Source organism: Anser brachyrhynchus (genome assembly GCF_964034855.1).
Source record: "Anser brachyrhynchus genome assembly, chromosome: 12".
NCBI lineage: Eukaryota > Metazoa > Chordata > Aves > Anseriformes > Anatidae > Anser > Anser brachyrhynchus.
The window spans coordinates 3,102,721-3,122,318 of NC_137707.1; the positions used below are offsets into that span (position 1 = coordinate 3,102,721).

Below are 19,598 nucleotides of genomic sequence, written 5' to 3' on the forward strand. Positions count from 1 at the left end.
ATCCTCCGAGAGCGGGCGAGCTCACGTTGTGATTTATTTTTCTTTCCTGGGGTTTGTGACTGCATCAGACGGGAGAGAGGAAGTGAAGGTTTGTTCTTTCTAAAGATTTATTTCGTTACATCTGCAACAAGTCAAGAAGAGAACAGGGTAGAAAGGCTTTTGGTTTTGGGCCTGGAACAAAGCTCAGTACTTGAGATAAACAAATGGGGGAAAGGAATTATCAAAGAAAGAGCTGGCCACAGACTCTGTTATGAGCTTTATTGTAACAGGCTGAGAAACTCTGGTAACTTGAACCAAAGTGAAAGCGGACTGGACTCCGCAGAGTGAAAGGAAAAGCAGATGATGGAGGTACCTTGAAGAAGAAAGTGCTCTGTCTGCCTGCCTACCCGTCTTCGTGAGTCTCCTGTGTTGCTCTTCCACGTGGAGATGGACATGGAAAATATTCCATGGTGCAGGTGAGAGCACCCAGAGGATGTGCAAGGTGCGTGATGTGCCCAGCTGCTGCTGACAGCCGTGCATGAGCTGTATATGCACCTGACTCTGCTGATTTATCTAGGAAATGCAGCAGCGAGGTTTTCGTAGCATCAGCAAGCACTGAGACACACGAGCACAAGATAAATTGTAGGTATTGATGTGGCATCACGTACCAGTGTGCTGTACCTGCCAGGTGTGATGTGTTGTACATGCTGTGGAGACAACACAGGTGGTGTGACATACATTTCCTACACAAGATTTCTCTGCAAAATTGTCAAGTATTTAATCGCAAAAGTATTTCCAGACCACGATGGCACCTTCTCCAAGTGTCCTCTTTGGCAAGCAGGTGCTAATAATAATTCCTACGTAGTGCTGAGGCCAGTCTAGGAGCTGAACTACTGCAAGTAGGCCAGCAGAGATGGTGAGAAATAAACGATCGGAGAGATACAGCATTTGGTCAAAGAACAGAGTTTATTTCTCTGTGGGGGAAAAAAAGAAAAAAAAAAAAAAGAAAAAATGATGAAGCCTTCATTTCCACAGTGTTAAATTAACAACAGCAAAAACAACTCAAACGAATAAACTGCATGCTAAGTAAATTTAAAGGAATTACTATGAAATGAATGCCAGCTTGCTTTGCTAGTGCCTGCACATGCAGCCAGCAACCCCCCTGTAGCATTTCCCAAAAAACTCAGAGGATCATGCCAGTCCCTGCTCCCCCCTGCACAGCTGTAGGGCCGTGGTGTCCCCAGAGGAGCTCCTCCAGCAGAGATAACCCCACTGCAGCCCCGTTACCTGTGCTCCTTATCTTGCTGATATCCTATCAGCCCTGCTCACGGTGAGGCTGGCGAGATAGCAAAGTGGGGCAATTAGCGGTAATTAGCGGTACCCTGGGGCACAGCAGGTCTGTGTCGCCCAGTTCTTCTAGAGAAGACGATAGGGTTGGGTGGCCATGGGGCTGGAAATCAGGGCGGGCTTTGTGCTGCCAGTTCTCTTGTATCACTGTGCACGGTGGGGCTGGGTTTGGGGGCAGAGCCCTGGGGTAAACGTGGGGATGGTGAAGGTGGCCTCACCCTGGGGACGGGAGGATGCACGGGAGGCTCACACCTCCAGAAAGTGCACAGCCGGGCCACCCCATGGCGTTGTTGAGGCATTAATCCTACTAAAACCAGGTGGGCTGGTCGTGCAAGTGATGGTCCATGACATCTGGACCATGAGGCATCTTGCTGGGAGCTGCCAGGATGAGGAAATCTCAGGATGGTGGGAGCTTTGGGGAACAGGAAAAGTCAAGTTTTCCTTTAGTGCCATGTCACTGGGGACTACCTAAAGCAACAAAACTCTAGAGCTGACTGTCATCAATACGCCCTAATAGAAGAGGGGAAAACCTCCATAAATATGAGTTTTGGGTCATCTGGGGCACACGCAGGCTGACTTGCAGTGCAGCCCACATCGAGGCGGGCTGCCCCCATCACTTGCTCCAAAAACTGGCTTTTCCTACACCTTCCAGGCACTCACCCAGGGGGTGAGGGCTGTCCTGTCTCCACCCGCAGCCCGGTCCTGCAGCAGGGTCAGGGTGGGATGCCTCCACCCCACACGGCTGGCACCCGATTGAAGCCTGGTGCACGACATCCCCAAATGAGCAGCGTGGCCGTGGCAGTCGCTGGAGTTGCTGGCCAGAAACCTATAAAGCAGAAGGGAAATTGTTTTGGTGGCAGAACTACAAATACTCAATAAAGCGCAGCTTGTTTCAGTGCTTTTTTATGTGGTTCTGTGCTGACTTCTCGTCCCCTAATTCACAGCAGAAGTGAAGCAGAGTGTAGCAGAGATTGAGCATGAATCCTTCGCTTTTCGTTAATGGGAACAATTACAGCAGTTTCTTCTTTTTCTTTTGCCAAGCTGTGATATGAAATAATTTGCTGGGTTCCTGTTTCCATAGAAACAATTAGTTTCATACTATTTTTATATTACACATCAATGAAATGATTAACTAAGTAAAGGCCAACACTTCATAAACGTATTGTCTCACGCAATAATCATGGAGCTACCAAGTGCCACAGCTAAACGTGCTTGAAGTGCAAGGAAACCAAATCCATAAAGCCCTTACCAGTGTGTGAGTATTTATTGATCTGATGTGGCATGTGCTTCATGAGCCAAAAATACCCCAAATTTCAAACATTGGTGTTCAGGTGCCGTAGGGCATGCTGACTTTTGTGGAAGTTCCCAGTTTCTCTGAGGGTCTGGGTGCCTCGACTCATCTCTAGGGAAGGGTTTAGGGACCTGCTGGGTGATGCAGATGGATTTCAGCTGCCGGTGATGCTGAGAGCTGCCATCCTGCAGGCAGAGGAAAGCCAAGGGCGGATGGCTTGCCCCGTGGTTGGTGTGCTCACAGGGACGTGCCTGGTCCCCAGCCTTTCTCCAAGGACTTGATGCATATTTTCTCCTTAAAACAAAATATACAAAGAGTCCGCCCGGCACGGAGTGGAATTCAGGGCTCTGCCCGCTCCCTCCCGAGCACATCTGGGAGCCTTTCCCTCGCAGAGCCGAGCAGCTGCACCGCCGGGGAGGGCGGAGGGAGGGAGAGAGGGAGGGAGACTCCCATGCGCTGTCACGGGGGAAAGCGAGGGCTGAAATGGGAACTGCTTTCAGGGACGCTGTGGTGGGTGGCTTGGCCCCGAGGCTGCTCGCTTGGGTAGGGATGGGACTGCTGGGGATGGCGCCCAGCCCCGGGGAGGTGCAGCCTGGGCTGAGCAATGGACAGGGCTGGCTTCCCGGACAGCAGGCTTAGTAATTCAGTCCTGAAAATGAGCCACTCACTCCGAAGGCTCAGTAGGAGTTAGGGTAGCTCGCTTTAATGAGTAGTTAGGGAAGAATTCACTGTGCAACCCACTCTGTTGGACAATGAAACCTTATTTCACTGGACAATGGCCCAGAGTCTCCATCTCCTATGTCGAGACCAGCCCTGATAGGAAAGGAAGTGACATTTTCCTCTTCACTTGGGAAAGATTTATACACAAGTGGCTGTGCAAAAAGTAATGACCCGTTTTCAGTTTAGCAGTTTAAGAAAATCAGAATTTTGCTTGGAACATTCCCTCTTTATTGAAATGCGTCCTGGTGTGATGCACATACAAGTAGCCTCGTCAGACACAGGACAGACCGTGCTCAGAAACCCCTTCTGCAGCTATTTCATGGATGAAGCCAGTTACTTGCTCCTTCCAAACAGATGCAGACAGAAATGTTAGAGAGCGACTTCGCCTAAAATAACTTTTTTCCCTAATTCCAAAGGACAATCTCCATGCAGGGGAGAAGGCTTCCTCAATGCGTACGAAATGGACCCTGGCTGTCCGTTCGGTGCAATAGTATCCTCTTTAATCCTTTCTGCTGACAAGCTAGGATGCGGTGAATCACCACAACACAACACCAAAAGAAAAGAAATGCTCTGTGCTGGGTGAAAGCACTATGCAGAGCTGTGTCTCCACCCAGATGAGAGGGACATCCATCTCCTTCTCTCTGACAGAGCCGTTTCTCCTGCGTTTCCCCATTTCGTATGGCTTTTCTGTTTGTATTTTTTTAGCCATGCTAAAAACCTTGTCACCCTACGAAGGACCCAGGGATAAGGTGATGGCTAGCGGGGCTGGCTGCCTCGCCTGGCCCTGCCTTGCTCTGCTGGGCCCAAATTGCATGCCCGAAGAGCAAGGGTGCAGAGCGTGCATGGGCCACCCTCATCCAGAGGGCTTTGAAGCTTTGTGCCTGATGTGCTTGCATGCAAGCAGTGCAGATGGGTGGCGAGTCTGGAGAGGAGAACAGGCTCCGAGTCTGCACTTAATGGCCAGTGTAAACATCCCCCTGAAATCTCTTTGCAGAGCCAGCCTCCACCGTCTCTCTGCTATTCCCCACTCCCCTTTTACCACCCAACCTCCTGACCTTGCGAAAAACATGTCTCTGAGGGGTCAGGGCTTGGGTCTGGAGCAGATGCTAGAGCCTGGGATCAGGGGTGGGTGGCCCGAGGGCTGAGCAGTGCAGCATTCCTGCACTGGCTCTCTGCTGGAGATAAGGTGGCCCCACGCCGTGATTTACACCAAGGAAGCGGAGTTTGAATGAGGCCTGCGTGTTCCCTGGCAGGCGAGGCAGGAAAAATCCTGCGGAATAAAACCCTTTCAATCTGTCAGTAATGGTTTGCTTTAGAAAAACATCTAATTATATATAGCTAAAAGCACCATGCTGGTCTGGACCACAAGCCATCGCTCACAGCCTCCAAGCCCGAACACACTGGAACATACCAGGGATTGAGCTAATTTATTTCTGCTTCGGTTAAGCCTGGCTCAAATCCTCCTGGTTTTGCAACCTCCTCCTGGTTGGGCTTCAGCAGAAAAGGTGAGACAAAAAGCAGCAACAACACTTCCGAGTGAGAAGAACCCATCTGGGATGCTTAAAATCCCTGTTTGGGGCCTGGGGAGGGTCAGGGCTTTGAAAATGGATTAATCACCCCGCCAAGGAGAGCAGACCCCTACCTAAATCAGCAAACACCAAGTGAAGCTGCTTAGGGCCAGCTGAGAGGAACGCAGTGAATGCAAAAAGGGCAAAGCAGACTCCAAAGTCCATGGCCTTCCTCTCCTAAAACTGCTGGACACAGGCTGGAGAATAGACCTGCAGCAGGTCCTCTGTTCTGCTGGGAAGGTTTGAGGTTGCAGCTACCCCCCTTTGGTGCAAGTTCCTGAGAAACCCGGTCCAGGTGCCACCAGCCCCAGTGAGATCCTGGAGCCATCAGCCAGACACTTTCCCAGATGTGGCTGGTTCTTCCCCCGGTGCCTTCGGCCTGGAGCCAGTTGATGGCTCAAGATCCTTGTCTAGGAAACACATTTCCACCCTGTTGGGTGATTGTTGAGAAATAGGTTTGAGGACAGAAGAGTCTGGATTAGTCTGAGTTACGACTCCATGTTCAAGGTCACACTGGGAATGTGACATCAAAACCAGGGCTGAATTCTTTCAATACATAAAAAAAAATCCTTCGCTGAGCACAGCAGATGACTTTGGAATTTGAGCACTTCCAACTTTTTTTTCCCCATATATCTTATTACACAATTTCTGCTCCCCTGGAGAACACCAGGTCCTCTTCCTTCTTTTCCAACAAGCCCAGCAGAGGTAACGCTGATAACCTGGCCACAAGAGTTCCCCTCACTGCTGCAAACGGTCTTAAACCTACCTAAGGAAACTCACTGAAATGAATCAGGTAACAAATAGCAAACATGCAGTTTATGCAACAGCGTACAACTAGGAAATCTTCCCCTTGGCGAAACAATAAGGCCATTGTGCTCCCCGTCTGAGCAGTCAGCAAACTCTGCTGGTCCGGGGCTGTAATGAATTAAAGGCTTTTCTGCAGCAGATACAATTGCTGCTCGTTACTAAGAAAAGCACTTTGTCTGGGCATCTGCAGCATGCTAAATGCATGCGTTCATGTTCCTAGCATAGTCAAATTTACTAAATAGTTGAGGGAAAGGCGATTAGCAGACGTGAGTGACTCAGCTCCGTGCTCATTTCTCCCGTTTCATATGATTCCCAATAATGTGGTAGCAGGAATGCTTGCAGCTGTAGCGGCTGCTCTGACAGCAGAGCTTCAGAGCCTGGTGGGATGGACACGGGGGCACCGACAGCTTCTGCTGCCTGAGCTCCCCGTATTTGTGCTTGTCGGACTATGTCCTTGGAGGTTTTCCAGGCTCAGTTAAACAAAGCCACGTCTGACTCGACCTCACATTGGCAATGGACCTGCTGTGAGCAGAGGTTGGTTGGGAGCCCTATGAGGTCTCTCTGGATCCCATGGATCAATGCTGAGGCAGTGGCATTATACAGGTTATAGGTTATACAGGACAGGGTGTCAAGGTGATGGGGCTGACCTTTCTCTCCCTGCCATTGTATCACCAGATGGCCTTGGGCAAGGCACTGAAACTTTCCTTGGCTATATTTCCAGCTCTAGGCAGACAGCCTGGTCTGTCTCCGATGTGCTTTTTGGGCTGGGAGGGAAGGGTGGTTAGAGGCTACCAGGCTGCAGGCACCAGGGCTTTTCCAGCAGGGTCCTGAAAGCCACCGAAAAGCTGTAGCTGCTTGGACACCAGCAGCAGTTAAAGCCAATCTGTTAGCACTCCTGAGGTGTCCGCAGCCGTAATTAGGGCTTATTGTGAAACAAAAGAGATCCAGTCCAGGTGGTGGAAATTAGGAAGTGAAATGGCAAGAACAATTACTAGCACGATGTCATGAATTCCCTCTACCACAGCACTGAAGGACTGCGACAGGGAACATACCAATGGGCCCCAATAATTCAGAGCCTTGGTTTCACTTAGGAAATTCTAACTAAACACACTCAATGCTTGCGTTTTGTCTTTAAATTATAGTGGTGCTTTGAATTGCTGTCAGGGCTCTGCAGCACTGGAGTTGATCCTGGGCTCCCATCTTGCCTCTCCCTGGCCTCCAAACCTTAATGGAGATGGGAAAAGGGAGGTGAGAGCTGCGAAGCTGCTTTCTCCTGCATCCCCTTTCCCAGAGCGCACACATACCATGTGTCACGCTGAAACTGGATGCACCTGCTAGAGGAGCTGTGTGGGGGCAGACATTATACGCCAGTTATAAATCCTTAGGCTATCAACAGCCTTCAGTAAACATTTGGACAATCCTTCCTACCTCTCGGTCGTCCAAATATTTGCAACAAGTGGGGCTGCTAGCCGTTTCCTGACATGCTGCGTATCTAAGAATATCCTCGGATCGTAGGTCGGTTCCAGCGCCCCGTGATGGATAGTCTTATTGGTGGAAATAAATGGCTTGGGGAGAAAGAAAAAAAAAATCTATCTGTCTGCCGATAATAAATCCAGGTCAGGATGGAGTGAAAGAACTTGCAGTCATGTATGGGACTTTTCGAGAGCTTTTAGGATCTGATCCGAAGCACCCAAGGGTTAACAGTGACCAGCCCTGAGCTCAATTAGTGGATCTGCTTCCCTTGGTGACCACTTTGGACCAGGCTCTTGGAGAAATGGCTGAAGATGCTCCCGAAAGCTCTTCCTTCCTGCTGTGTGGAGCGCAGGGTTGGAAATAACCTGAGCCAACTTCGGATGTAAGAGGGGAGCCTGCTCCGCCGGCTCTGGCAGCACTTCCTCCAGCGGAGAGCATCTCCCAGGTGAAACGGGGAGGAGAGCACGGCGGTGCACAGGGCTTGCAGGCTGCGTGTGAACCCTCTCATGCAGCTGAGCTGCCAAATAAAAATAAAACTTTTTATTTTTTTTTTATTGTGGAGAGAGGAAAGCAGCTCGGACTCCGCTCTAGTAGTCAGTAGGGTTTCCTGCACACAAAACCAGTGTTTAAGGCTACTGTACTAAATAGCAGTGCAAGGAAGCTGGAGCCTTGCAGCACAATAATTTCAGTCTTCCTCTCAATACTCCGCGGGTACTTCTGGCTAAATATACACTGTAATAAACCAGTGGATTTTCTGATAGCATAGGAAAGAAAATGTTTGACCCTCCGCTTAATTGCAGGATAAAACTCTTAGGGTGTAATGTGGCTTTTCCACTGCAGCTCCAGTTTGGACCTTTCGTTTTAATCTTCACTCCCCTCTCAATAAAACCACCAAAGCCGCGACAAACGAAAACAACACAACTTCTTATCATGGAGCAATCGTGGCAGTGGGTGCCGAAAACATGTTTTCTGACAGCAACGTGGGGCTGACCCCCATGCTAGGGGCTGGTTCGCCCCCAGTTACCACCAGGTAATGTCCCCCCGGCACCCCCCCGGCTTCTCCAGGATCTCCTCCCTTCCTTTTGGGAAGCCCACAGCTCCGAGCCCTCTGGACAGACTAAACAACATCTGCAAAGTCGCCTCTCTCCCCTGCAGCCCTCCCGGGGGAAGGAGCCGCTCCCAGATGGACAGGAGAAAGCCGGTGTCACCGGGGAGGGCGAGCGGGGCTCCCGGGGGGGGGTGCCGGGGAGCGGGGATGTGGCGGAAGCATAAAGCACCTGTTGGGAGGCTATTTAGGGATTAGCCAAGTGCTGACAGACAAATTGGCAAGATTAATAAGAGCAATCAAGGCTGTGTGGGCTCGAGTTGTGAGCTGACATTAATGTGACATCACTTTCATCTGCTTTCGCCTCACACCGCATAGCTGGTCTGCAGCATCATTAGGGCTGCAGGAGAGCGGCGCGCTCAACCGCGGGGTTTGGAGGGGTTGTGCGTGTGTTGTGGGTACGTGTGTGTATGGGTACGTGTGTGCACGTGTGCGTGCATCCCTGAGAACACATCTGCACGTGGGTGTGCAGGGGCAGGGGACATCCTGTGGCTGGTCCCTACGCGGGGCTGCGTGCACCGAGGGGCACAGGGGCCAGCGCAGCACCCAGCGCCTTGGGGACCCCAAGGCCCCCCACCTTGCTGCCCCCACCCCAGGCACCTCCACAGGGCCTACCTGGCCCTAACAGCTCTGGTGTAATTTTGGTGATGTTTTCTCCAAAGCCATCTGCTGTACTCTTTTATTTATTTATTTATTTTGCCTTGATAAGCCCTCCGCTGCATTGCTTGATGTCGCCAGGGAAAAATTATTTCCCCCCTCCCAAAAAAAAAGAAAGAAAGAAAAGCATCATGGAAAAAAAGGTTAATTCCAGGTGCCAGGAGAGAACAAAGGAACACCCCTGGCTCTGTGCTAAGCCCCGTGCTGGGAATGTCCCCTTTCCACCAGGAAATGGTTTGATTCCCCCCCAGATATTTTGAGGGAGAAAAAGCTGTTTTGGGGGCTCTCCTCGGCCACTCAAAACAAGGAGAAAAATCTTCCCCCTGAAGCTCTACAGTGAAGCTGCCATTGCTTGGGGAAACCTTGGGGCAGGGTTTTCACGTTTTTCCTCGCTTCCTTACATCCCTTCCCTGCTAAAGTTTCACTCGCCCCAAATTTTGCTCACGTCCCCCTTCAGGGGGCAACTTGTTTGCGCGGCGATTTTCTTTGTACTTCGGTCAATGAGGAATCATAACAGTAGTAAAACATCCGAGCGTACAAATCCTCCAGGTTTGCCTGGCTGTGCCGGAGAGGCTGCTCGGCTGAGAGCTTTTGCCCACAAAAGGAAAGTGTTGAAAAGGAGGGAGATGCCAAAGCTGCGAGCACGTTTGCTCGCCAAGCTCCCGGGGGGGGGGGGGGGAGGAAAGAAACCCTCTCGCTGGGACCCAGGGTGCATCCCTGCAAGCTGGCAAATTGTCGACCGGCAGAAGAAAGGCTGTCAAAATCCGATTTTTTAACTATCGCTAGCAACAGTTCAAGCGCACAAATAAAGGCTGGGTAGAAACGGGGGGGTGCCAGGGATAATTTTGGAGACATCTTTTTCCTAAGAAAACCAGAATCGAATGGACCCCAAAATTCAGCCTCTGAAATCAAAGTCACTGCTCTCTCCCTCCCTAAAACATGTAAAAAAAATAAAATTATTTTTATTTTTATGCAATTGATTACTTGATTACTGCTCACTTTGCACAAAAAAAAAAAAGACTGGAATTATATATATATGTATCATACGTATTGCACAGTATTGTATTGTACTCTATTGTATTGTGTTATATTATAATACATTATATTATATTTTTAAATTTATATATTTTTAGCTATTCTGAATGGCAAATTACCGGGGATTTTTTGGAACAGATTTCAGGTTTTTCTGAGCTCCACCCGGCAAGGAAAACCCCCGACAATGCCCCAGCCCGCACAGCCGAGGTTTTAGGGATGTGCACCCGTTTGCGAGCGGGACGCAGAAACCCCTCTGCGGGCTCAGGGGGGGGCTCGGGGAGGACGAGCTGAGCCCCCCCTTCCCCTGCCCGCCTCCAGGAGCCGAGGGCTCGTTTTCGTTGTTTTTACGGCTAATTCTCTGCGAGCTGCTTTGATGCTTCTCCCTGCAGCCCTGCTCCGTCCCCGCCGCGCCGGGAAACACAGCTCCGAAAGCGGAGGGGAAGGGGCAGGGGTGGCACGGGGCTCCCCGAACATCCCAAATGTGTTTCTACTAAAAAGGAAAAAAAAAAAAAAAAAAAAGGAAAAAAAAATCATATTTGCTCCCAGAAACTGATTAGGTTTAAAGTACACAGCTTAGACCAATCCGGCAGCAACATCCCGGGCATTCAGTGGTCTGTTTGTAATCTCAGCCTTTTTCATTAACATAAACACTACTTCAACAAAAATATACACGGCCACCTACTAAGCCGGGGAAGTAAACGAGGAGCCGCTCCCGCCGCTCTCGGCGCGGGCACCGGCGGCGCGGAGCGGGCGCGGAGCGGGGCGCGCAACTTGCGCGGAGCGGGGCTGGGGCCGGGGTCCCCTTCGCGTCCCCGCTCCGGGAGGAGATGAGCGAGGCCAAAAAGCACCGAGCAGCCAAAAAAAAGCAGCCGAAGCCCCGAGGCCGGGGCTGTTCTGTCCCCCCCGGGCCAGGGAAACGCCGCCGTGTGCGTGCCCGGCGGGACACCCTTGTCCCTTCCCCTCTTTCCTTCTCTTGTTTTCCGTCTCGCTTTCTTTCTTTTTCTCTCTTCCTCTACCTCCTTTTCTCCATTTATTTTTACTTTTTCTCTCATTTTCTCGTTTTCTTATCCTTTTTTTCTTTCCTTCCTTCTTCCCATTTTCGTTCTTTTACTCTATTTTTTCTCTTTCTCGTTATTTTTCTTATTTGTTTGTTTTCCCTTTTTTCCCTCTCTGTTTCCGTTTCTTTCTTTCACCGTCTCTTCTTCTCGTTCTGTTTATCTTCATTTCCTTGTCTGAATTTCTTTTTCTGTTTTCTTTGTTTATTTTCCTTATTGTCTCTAGTTTCTTTACAGTGGTGGTTATTTCTTTATCTTGCTTTGTTTTCCCGCTCTATATTTTATTTCTTTCCTTCTTTCTTTCTTATTTTCTCTTATTTCCTTTTTCTCTTTCTTTTTCCTTCTATCTTTCTTTTCTTTCTTTATCTCTTTCCTTCTTTTTTTTCTCCCTGTCTTTCTTTTCTTTTTTTCTCTCTCTTTCTTTTCTTTCTTTCTTTCTTTCTTTCTTTCTTTCTTTCTTTCTTTCTTTCTTTCTTTCTTTCTTTCTTTCTTTCTTTCTTTCTTTCTTTCTTTCTTTCTTTCTTTCTTTCTTTCTTTCTTTCTTTCTTTCTTTCTTTCTTTCTCTTTCTTTCCCTCTCTCTTTCTCTCCCTTTCTCTCTTTTCTTTCTCTTTCTTTCTCTCTTTCTCTCTTTCTCTCTTTCTCTCTCTTTCTCTCTTTCTCTTTCTCTCTCTCTCTTTTCTTTCTCTTTCTCTCTTTCTCTCTTTCTCTCTTTCTTTCTTTCTCTTTCTTTGCCTTTCTGTCTCTCTCTTTCATTCCCTTTCTCTCCCTTTCCCTGCCTTGCCCTAGCCCTTTCCACATGTCTCTCTGCCTTTCCCGTCTTTCTCCCTCCTCACCCTGCCTCTCCCCCTCTCCTCTCCCCCAGGACCCTTTCTCTCCCCACCTATGACCAGTTCGGCCCCCGGCCCCCTCCGGCTGCAGCCCGGTTCCCTGTTCCCGGGAAGGGAAAGGGAAGGAAGGGAAGGGAAAGGCAGGGAAAGGCGCTCCCGAGGTGCGAGCGCTAATTCCCCCGCACACCCGCATCTCTGCTCGTCCCCGCGGCTTAGCATCAATGGGGGGCGTTTGGACGCCCCCGCGGGTCGGACCCGCTCCGTCCCCCCAAACCAGGGCTCCACGGACGGCAGATTTCGATGCGATTTAAGGGCTCAGCACCGTGCCCCGACGGCCCCGCTGGCTGCTCTCCCCGTCCCACGCGTGGAGGGACACGGGGGGCCCGGGGCTGCTCCCGGCCAGGGCACCCGGGGCTCCCCCGGCCCCCACCCACGGGAGCTCCTCGCCCTTCGCTGGGGTGGGAGCAAAATCCCTAAGCCCGGGGGTCTCCGCCTGGGAGAAGCCCCCGCGGGGCTCTGAGCTTCCCACTTAGGTCGTTTCCAGAGGGGAAACGAATAATCCTGTAAGGAGAATTTTTACATGGTAACTTGGCCCTGCGGCAGCGTCTCCCAGCAGGTAGCCCCCCAAAATCTGCTGGAGAAAGGCACTGGACGCCTCTATCTGGAAAAGGAAGGCAGAAGCTCCCTCTTTCACCGATTTTACCGGGGTTAGATGCAAAATGCTTTTGCACGTTTTAAGAACTGGAATTTAAGGGAGAGTAAGAGCGCGGAGCTGAGGGTGTTCTGCAAAACGTGCTGCGACGTTTCACGGTTCAGCGGGCGATTTTGAAAACAGGAAAAACAAAATAACGCATGGGTTCGTTGCTCGAATTTGTGGCTAGATCTGCGCAGTGGTGTTGGTTTTTTGGTTTTGGTTTTTGATTTTTTTTTCCAGAGATTCTTCCCCTTTCCTTCCCCGACTTTCACCCACGCACAACCTCTTCCCCAAAAAACAGCCGATGGATGCGCCCGTCCCCATTATCAGCCTGATTCTCACAAAAAGCAGCTGCTTTGCTGCAGAAGCCGTGTAACTGCAGGGCATAATCCTCAGTGCTCCGGAAAGCCTTTCCACCTAGGGTCGGGTGCTTCAGGCATTCACTGAGCACCTTTCCCGAGGATGCCAACCGAGCTCGCTGTTCCCCGCAGAATATTTTTGAAAGCCTCCCTCCCACCCCTCAAATAAAAAAAAACGCTGATAATATTTAGCTGGGGGACCAGCCGTGTAAAAGGGGTCGTTTTACGACTCGTTCTTCTCTTTTTCTAATGAAGTGGGAAAGGTGATTAACCAATTTTTAGCGTTTTTTATCTCTGCGCTGATAATCGTAAAGCAAAGAAGGGGGCGCGAATCTGCAGCATCCCGTAACGTGGCTCCAGAGCCCGCTGGTGCATTATAGAGCTGCCGGGGTCCCGCAATTAAGCTATACATCGTTAATTGGGAATTAAATAGTTGAAAGAAGAATCCAGGAAAATAGTTTTTTTTTTTTTTTTTTTTTTTTTACCCCAGGAAAGCCCTCCGCACCTCTTGACAAAGAGTGGCCAAACGAGCAGGGAGCCGCAATGGTTTCCAGCGGGGTTTTTCCTCCTTGTTTATGAACAACAGTCCCGAAAACACATTCCCCTTTGGGCTCTGGAGTGGGGGGATGAAAACGGGTTGAGGTGCGAGATACATTATAGGATCGAGGTTAAAAACCCTTGGCGGTTCCCCCCTCGGACACAGGCTGTAGCCCGACCGCCCTGCAAAGCCCCGCCGGCCTCTGCCTGCCCGGGCCACCTCCGCCCGCCCCCTGCGCCCCCCATGCCCTGGGGATCCTAACCCTAACACTAACCCTAACCCTAACCCTAAACCTCTCCCTGGCCCGAGGGCGTTCTTGTTCCCCCCGCAGCCCCCAGGGATGCCCCGACTTTAGTTTTGGCAGGTGGCGGCAGGTCTGGCCGGTCCCCGGGCAGGGCAAGGCAGGACCCCACGGGCAGGGGACAAAGGGACGAAGCCCCTCTGGCACACGGGGGGGCTCCCGGCACGCCGAGCCCCGCCTGGGGCTTTCCCCAAACGACCAGGTCCCCAGGGAGCCCGGCACAGGCCTCGCCTCTCCTTCAGCATCCTTCCCTGGAAGCCGCTCTTCTTGCCGCATCCCCCACGGGGGACCTCCGTGTCCTGCGTGGGTCGCCTTGCCGGATGGCCTGGCGGATCCCTGTACCCCTGTCGCCCCTCTCGTCACGACAGGTGACACGACACATGGCATACGGCGACGGCCCCGAGCCCTCACCCCTCTCCCCGGGAGGGGGCACCGCCTGATTTACAGGGCTCAGCGTGGGTTTTATTTTCCACCCCGACGCTGGGGACACTTGTCCTGGGGTTGTCACCCCCTGTCCCCCCACAGCCGGGTGATGCTTCCCCAAAAAGCCGTTCTCCCCCCGAGGACCCCTCCCGCAGCACCGGGGAGGCTGCACGGCCCCGGCACCGTGCGGGTCCCCCCCGGGTTTTTTCCTCCCTCGGAGCCCGGTGTCCTCGCTGTCCCCTGGCACCGAGCACCGAGGGACAGCAAAGCCACCCCCCTCCCATACCCCATTTATTTTCCTCCTCTCCCCGTACTGTTTAGGAGGACACGAAGCCGCCTGCTTGGCTGGTTTTTAGGCTGGCATTACACCGTCCCCGTGGCGTTTCGCACCCGTGCAAGAAAAAAATCCCTTTTCCCCTCTATTTTGGCTATTCCGTTGTGACACCCCATGCAGATGAGTTTTGTAGGGAACCCCGAAACGAGCCCGTCGAGGGGGCCGATGGCCCTCGCCTGCCCTGTGCTAGAAGGGGCTGCGGCTCGACGGGCCGTTTCGTCGGGGATTTTACTTTCGGGTCGGGAAGGAAACAACGAATCGAGGTGAATAAGCCTGGAAATAAGGCTGAGGCTTGCGGGGTGGCCGGTCCCAGGGAAGCCCCTCGCCGTCCCCGGTCCGAGGGGACTTCCCCAATTCCACCCGGCCGCGCGTTTCGCTCCGGGACCCGTCGGGGCAGGGGGAACGGAGGCGATTCCCTGCCCCAAAAGAAAGGCTCGGAGGAACGAAATGTTTCGCAGGCATCGACGTCCCCATTTTGCCCCTCAACCGCCGGACTTTGGGGCTAGAAAAGCTGGAAATGGCTACCCAAGAGCTGAGTTTTGTCTGCGTGCCACACCGCTCTGAGCAGGAGCTGGGAGAAGCGGGATGCCTTCCCGTCGGGGGGGGTTGTTCGGATCCTTTTAACCCTCGGCCCTTTTGTATCCGACCCTTGCTCTGGGCTCCCGGGGCTCGGGGCGAGCTGGGGAAGCGTTGACACGGAGGGGGCTGCGGGGGGGTCCCTGTTTATCTGCCCCCCGGGCGGCTCTCGGCCACAGTGCGGCTGGGTGCCCGGGGAAAGGCTGCGAGGGGGGATAATTCTCAAACGTTTTCTGCTGTAGCCCGTCGTTCAGAGCAGCTCAGTTTCTATCGGGGATGGCTGATGTCCCCACCTCTCCCCCCCAAAGACCCACTCTGAGCCCCCGCCGCACCTCCTGGACCTCCAGTTCAGCTCCGATTGGAGTCACTGGAAGAAAACCCTGCAGGGAAACTGTGTGAGAGAAAGCCTCAACGATAATGCCAGCCCGGATTTACACCTGGATTTACACTGCGGGCCGCCTTTAGGGCGAACTCTTTTAGCGGGGATGTCCGGGAGCATCACCCGCTGCAGCGAGCCGGGTCCCAGCTCAGCTCGGCTCAGCCCCGCCGGTTGTCTCGGTGCCCTGGTGCTCAGCTCTGAGCCCCAGCCAGCCACAAAGCATCCCTCCGGGAAAGTATTCTAGCTATCCGTCCCTGAGCAGGGATATAAATACCCGGAGATATTTTAAAGATCTCTGTGGGAAGCGATTGTGTCTAAGTGGTAGCGCTCGGAGCTTACTATCGCTGGAAGCGATTTGCATCGCGGGGAGTGGGTGCTGCCAGAAAACGAAAAAAATCCTGCGCTGAAGAGGGCTGTAAATTCCTGTGCTGCAATATTTCATCGAAGGACGTCATGGAAAATGTGGGCTTTTTTGGGGGGGGGGTTGGGGGTTGGGGGGGGCAGGCTGAGGACGGGGCAGAGGGGGGGAAAAGAGAGACAAAGAGGGGGAGAGAAAAGTGTGAGGTTTTCCTTTTTTTCCTTTCTGACCAAAGCCTGAACTTCTGCCCGACACACGGCGGCTGACAGACAGCCCGCACCTCCCCGCAGCCGGCTTAGGCGCTCCGGCAGCTTCGCATTGCACCCGCTCCCGATTTCGGCTTTTTCCTTCCCAAAAACTCCTCTAGGTCCCGGAGGCCGGGCTGAGGGTTCCCGGGATCGGGACACGAGCTGCGTACAAGGACACGCGTGGGGCGAAGTGCTGCCGTGTGCCGGGCCCCCCACCCCGCAGGAACGGCTGGGGAGGGGGCGTTTTGCACCCAGGTGCAGCCGGGAGGGAAGCGGACGAGGGGGGCACTTGGCTCGATTTTAAGGAAAGGGGGGTTTCACCAGGCTGGGGCCCTGCTACCCACTCCGTAGCGGGCCGAATAAACCTGTCTCGCCCCCCCCCCGTGCTGCCAAGCCGCCAGCAGCAGCCCCCGGGGCCGGGGAAAGGCGCTCCGCTGTCTGCGGGCGGCTCCGCAGTGACTCCGCAGTGACTCCGCAGCCGGGCTCCGCTCCCCAGCCCCCTGCCCTGCCTCCGGCCCCGCTCTCGGGCGCAGCCCCTCGACCTTAAATAAACGTTTAGGGATCAATTTGCAGCCGGCTCGGGGCCGGCGGCCACGGGGATGGATGGCTGAAAAAGCAGCCGAGGGAAAGGGCCGGTGCCGAGGAAAGCGGGGGGGGGGGGGGGGGTCCTCCGGGAGGGGGAAATGCAAAGCAGGGGCAGCGGGGAGGGGGACACGGGCCGGTCACTCCCCTCGCCCTGGGTGGTCCGGGCTCGCAGGAACACCCCGGCCCCTCTCGGAGCAGCACCCAGCCCGCCTCTAACAATACCACCTATATACATTTCCAGCCTCGGATTACACACGGCCTGCTCGCAAAGTTGACTTCACTTAAGCAATTAGCTAGTAAAAATACCTTCGGCGCAGGAAAAGGAAGAAAGCTCGGATTTGTCTATTTTTACACAAAACACGGCCGGCTTGCGGCCCGGGGGAGGGATGGGGCCGTTTGGGAAGCGCAGCGGGGCCGGGACGGGGGCCGGGGGGGTGGCGGGGCCGTGCCGGGCAAAACGGGCCCCAAACGGTGCCGGGATTAGCGCAGGGCTAATTGCTCCTGATGAGCTTTTTTTTTTTTTTTTTTTTTTCCTGCTCGCTCCCCCCCCCCTCCCCCCGGGGCGAGGGCTTGGGGGGGCGGGCCCGATTAAAACCCCCGAAAGAAGAGCAAACAAGAGCAAAAGCGCGTCCCGCTTTGCTGCGGGGCTGGCTCCAGCCCGGCTCTGCGGCTCCGCAAAGGCCGTCCGAGGCAGATCCGGAATCTGAAAGTGCCGCTGGGACCTGCGAGGGGGTTTATAAGCAATAAAGTGTCACCGTCGCCCCCCCCCAGGCCGTGTTCCTGTCCCCGTTATCCCCCCAAGCGCTGCCGAGGGTCGTACAGCCCCCAGGCACAGCACGGCCCGGCTTCTCCTCCCCAAATTTCTCCTTTCCCCAATGCACGGGCTCGGTTTACCTTATAAAACGCTCCGAATTTTCTGCTATTCCCACTGCGAGGCCTATAAAACCGGGGGCAATATATTTCCATTTTAATGCTTGCTGGCCCTAATAAATACATCGGAAATCAAATCTTCACACTCCGAAAAGATGGGGCGAGGGGGGAAAGGGCGTTTGTGCGGGGACTGGGCTTGTCTGGAGGGGGGTGGTTTGATTTCCACGGGGAGATTCTTGCTCGGAGATGTTTATTTCCGAGTGGAAACGCTGCCTGCGGCGGTGCTGGGCTTTACGCGAGCTCTTTGTGCCGTTTTCCGACCTCCATCCCCGGGTGTTTTGGGGGGCGGATGGGGGGGAATTCAGTCGCAGAGCTTTGTATAGCAAAGAACCCCCTTTCTGGGAGGCCTGGGGGGCGGCATTCGATGCGGAGCGAAGCTCAGAGTCTGTGCTGTGCCCCCCAGCCCCCCCAAACCCCCCCCGGGTAGCTGCCGAGCTCCGAGCCCCGGCCGGGAAGGGAGCAGCGGCCACGGCCGGCCCGGGCAGTCGGAGCAGCCTCCTGTCCTCTGCCTGCAGCGAAAAGCTCCAGCAATAGCAGCCCCCCCTTGCCCCCCAACACGGGCATCTCTTGTCCCCCCCCCCCCCCGTCCGCCCCAGGCTCGGGGTTTGCCCCGCACGGCGCTCTGAGGGCTCGCCCTGCCCGTCTCCATCCCCAGAGCTCCTCGTTTGCCCCGGGAACAGGAGGATTTATTTGGCGGAGAGGGGGCAGACGATGAGAAGGGGAAGGAGAGAGGGTTTTTTTTTTTTTAAGGAAAAAAAAAAAAGCCCCTGATGTTAAATCCCTCTTGATTGTATCACAGATGTGACAGGCGCCCTGGAGGCTGCTAACAACTGCCCGCGAATAACGCGAAGGGAGTTTGGAAACCCGATCGGTATCTATCTTTCCTTTAAAAGGTATTAAATTATCATAAAAAAAAAAAAACACGTTAAAAGCGAATCTGGAGGACGGGGGTTTTGGGGGATCCCCTCTCTCACTGCGCAGGCTGTAGCGGGGCAGACCCACAGCCCTGCGGTGCGGCCTGCAAGGGGGGGGGGGCAGTTTTTTCTTTTTTCTTTTTTCTTTTTTTTTTTTTTTTCCTTCCTTTCTCTCTTCCTTTCCCCAATCTTGAGAGCGAGAACGCCGCAGCAGCCAGCACATCTGCTCCGCTCCTAGCCAGCAGCCGGCAAAGCCCGGATTCCTGCAGCCGTGCCCCCCACCCGCCCGGCACCCCCCCGGAGCGCAGATTTCCACGAGCAAGAAGGTGACAAAGCTTTAAAGGGACTTACCTTGATGAGCGAGTGACAGCTCTCCCGATGGGAAGATGCTCACAGGAGCTTTTTTTTTTTTTTTTGGAAGGGGTAGGAGGAGAAAAGGGGGGCTGAGGACTATTCCTTCCCATTCTCCTTCCCCTCCACCCCCCCCCCACCCCTCGCATGTGTGTGTGTGCCTGTGGCATCCGACGGAGCTGAGCATCAGGCTCCTGGCATTCAACAGCAAACGTTCAGCACAGATTTATACACAACATCCCCCCCCCCCCAAAAAAAAAAAAAAAGAGAGAAAAACAACCCCAAACAACCCAGCCCTAAAGAAACCTCGGAGAGGGCGAGGGGGCCGAAGCCCTTTCCCATCCCGGGACCGGCGGCGGAGGCAGGGAAGGGCATTTCGCGCGGCAGCGGGGACTTTTCGCCGATTTCTTTTTATTAAAGCACCCCCGAGCCCGTGTTTACATTGCGCAGTATAAACATCCTGCCCGGGCCCGCCGAGCTTAAAAGAGCGCACGAAGAGGGGGTTTAAAGTGGGTGAAGCTCCGCGCTGCGCCGAGCCCCCGGGGAGCGGCCGCCGCTTCCCTGCGCGCCCCGCGGAAGTTGCGCGCTGCCCCCGCGGGCCCGGCCTGCCGCGTCCCGGCCCCTTTCCCCGCGACACGCGTGGGGCCCTTCCCACTCCCCCCCGTGGTTTCCAGCAGAGGAGGCTCTTGGTGGTGGTGGTGGGGGGGTGATGGTGACGGTGGGAATTTGGGGGGGGGGGGGTG

The 19,598-nt window shown here is 53.8% G+C and overlaps 1 long non-coding RNA gene across 2 annotated transcripts; it reads right to left on the reverse strand.

Annotated features, from left to right (window-relative positions):
- Nucleotides 1-89: 89 nt before the first annotated feature.
- On the reverse strand, nt 90-19,590 carry LOC308176486. 2 transcript variants are annotated; one of them, XR_013938277.1, is made up of 3 exons: nt 19,162-19,590; nt 1,987-2,152; nt 90-953 (listed from the first exon to the last, which is right to left on the reverse strand). It is a non-coding gene; the product is annotated as an uncharacterized lncRNA (long non-coding RNA). The 2 variants fall into 2 exon arrangements; XR_013938278.1 differs by lacking the exon at nt 19,162-19,590 and adding an exon at nt 18,856-19,083.
- Nucleotides 19,591-19,598: the final 8 nt, after the last annotated feature.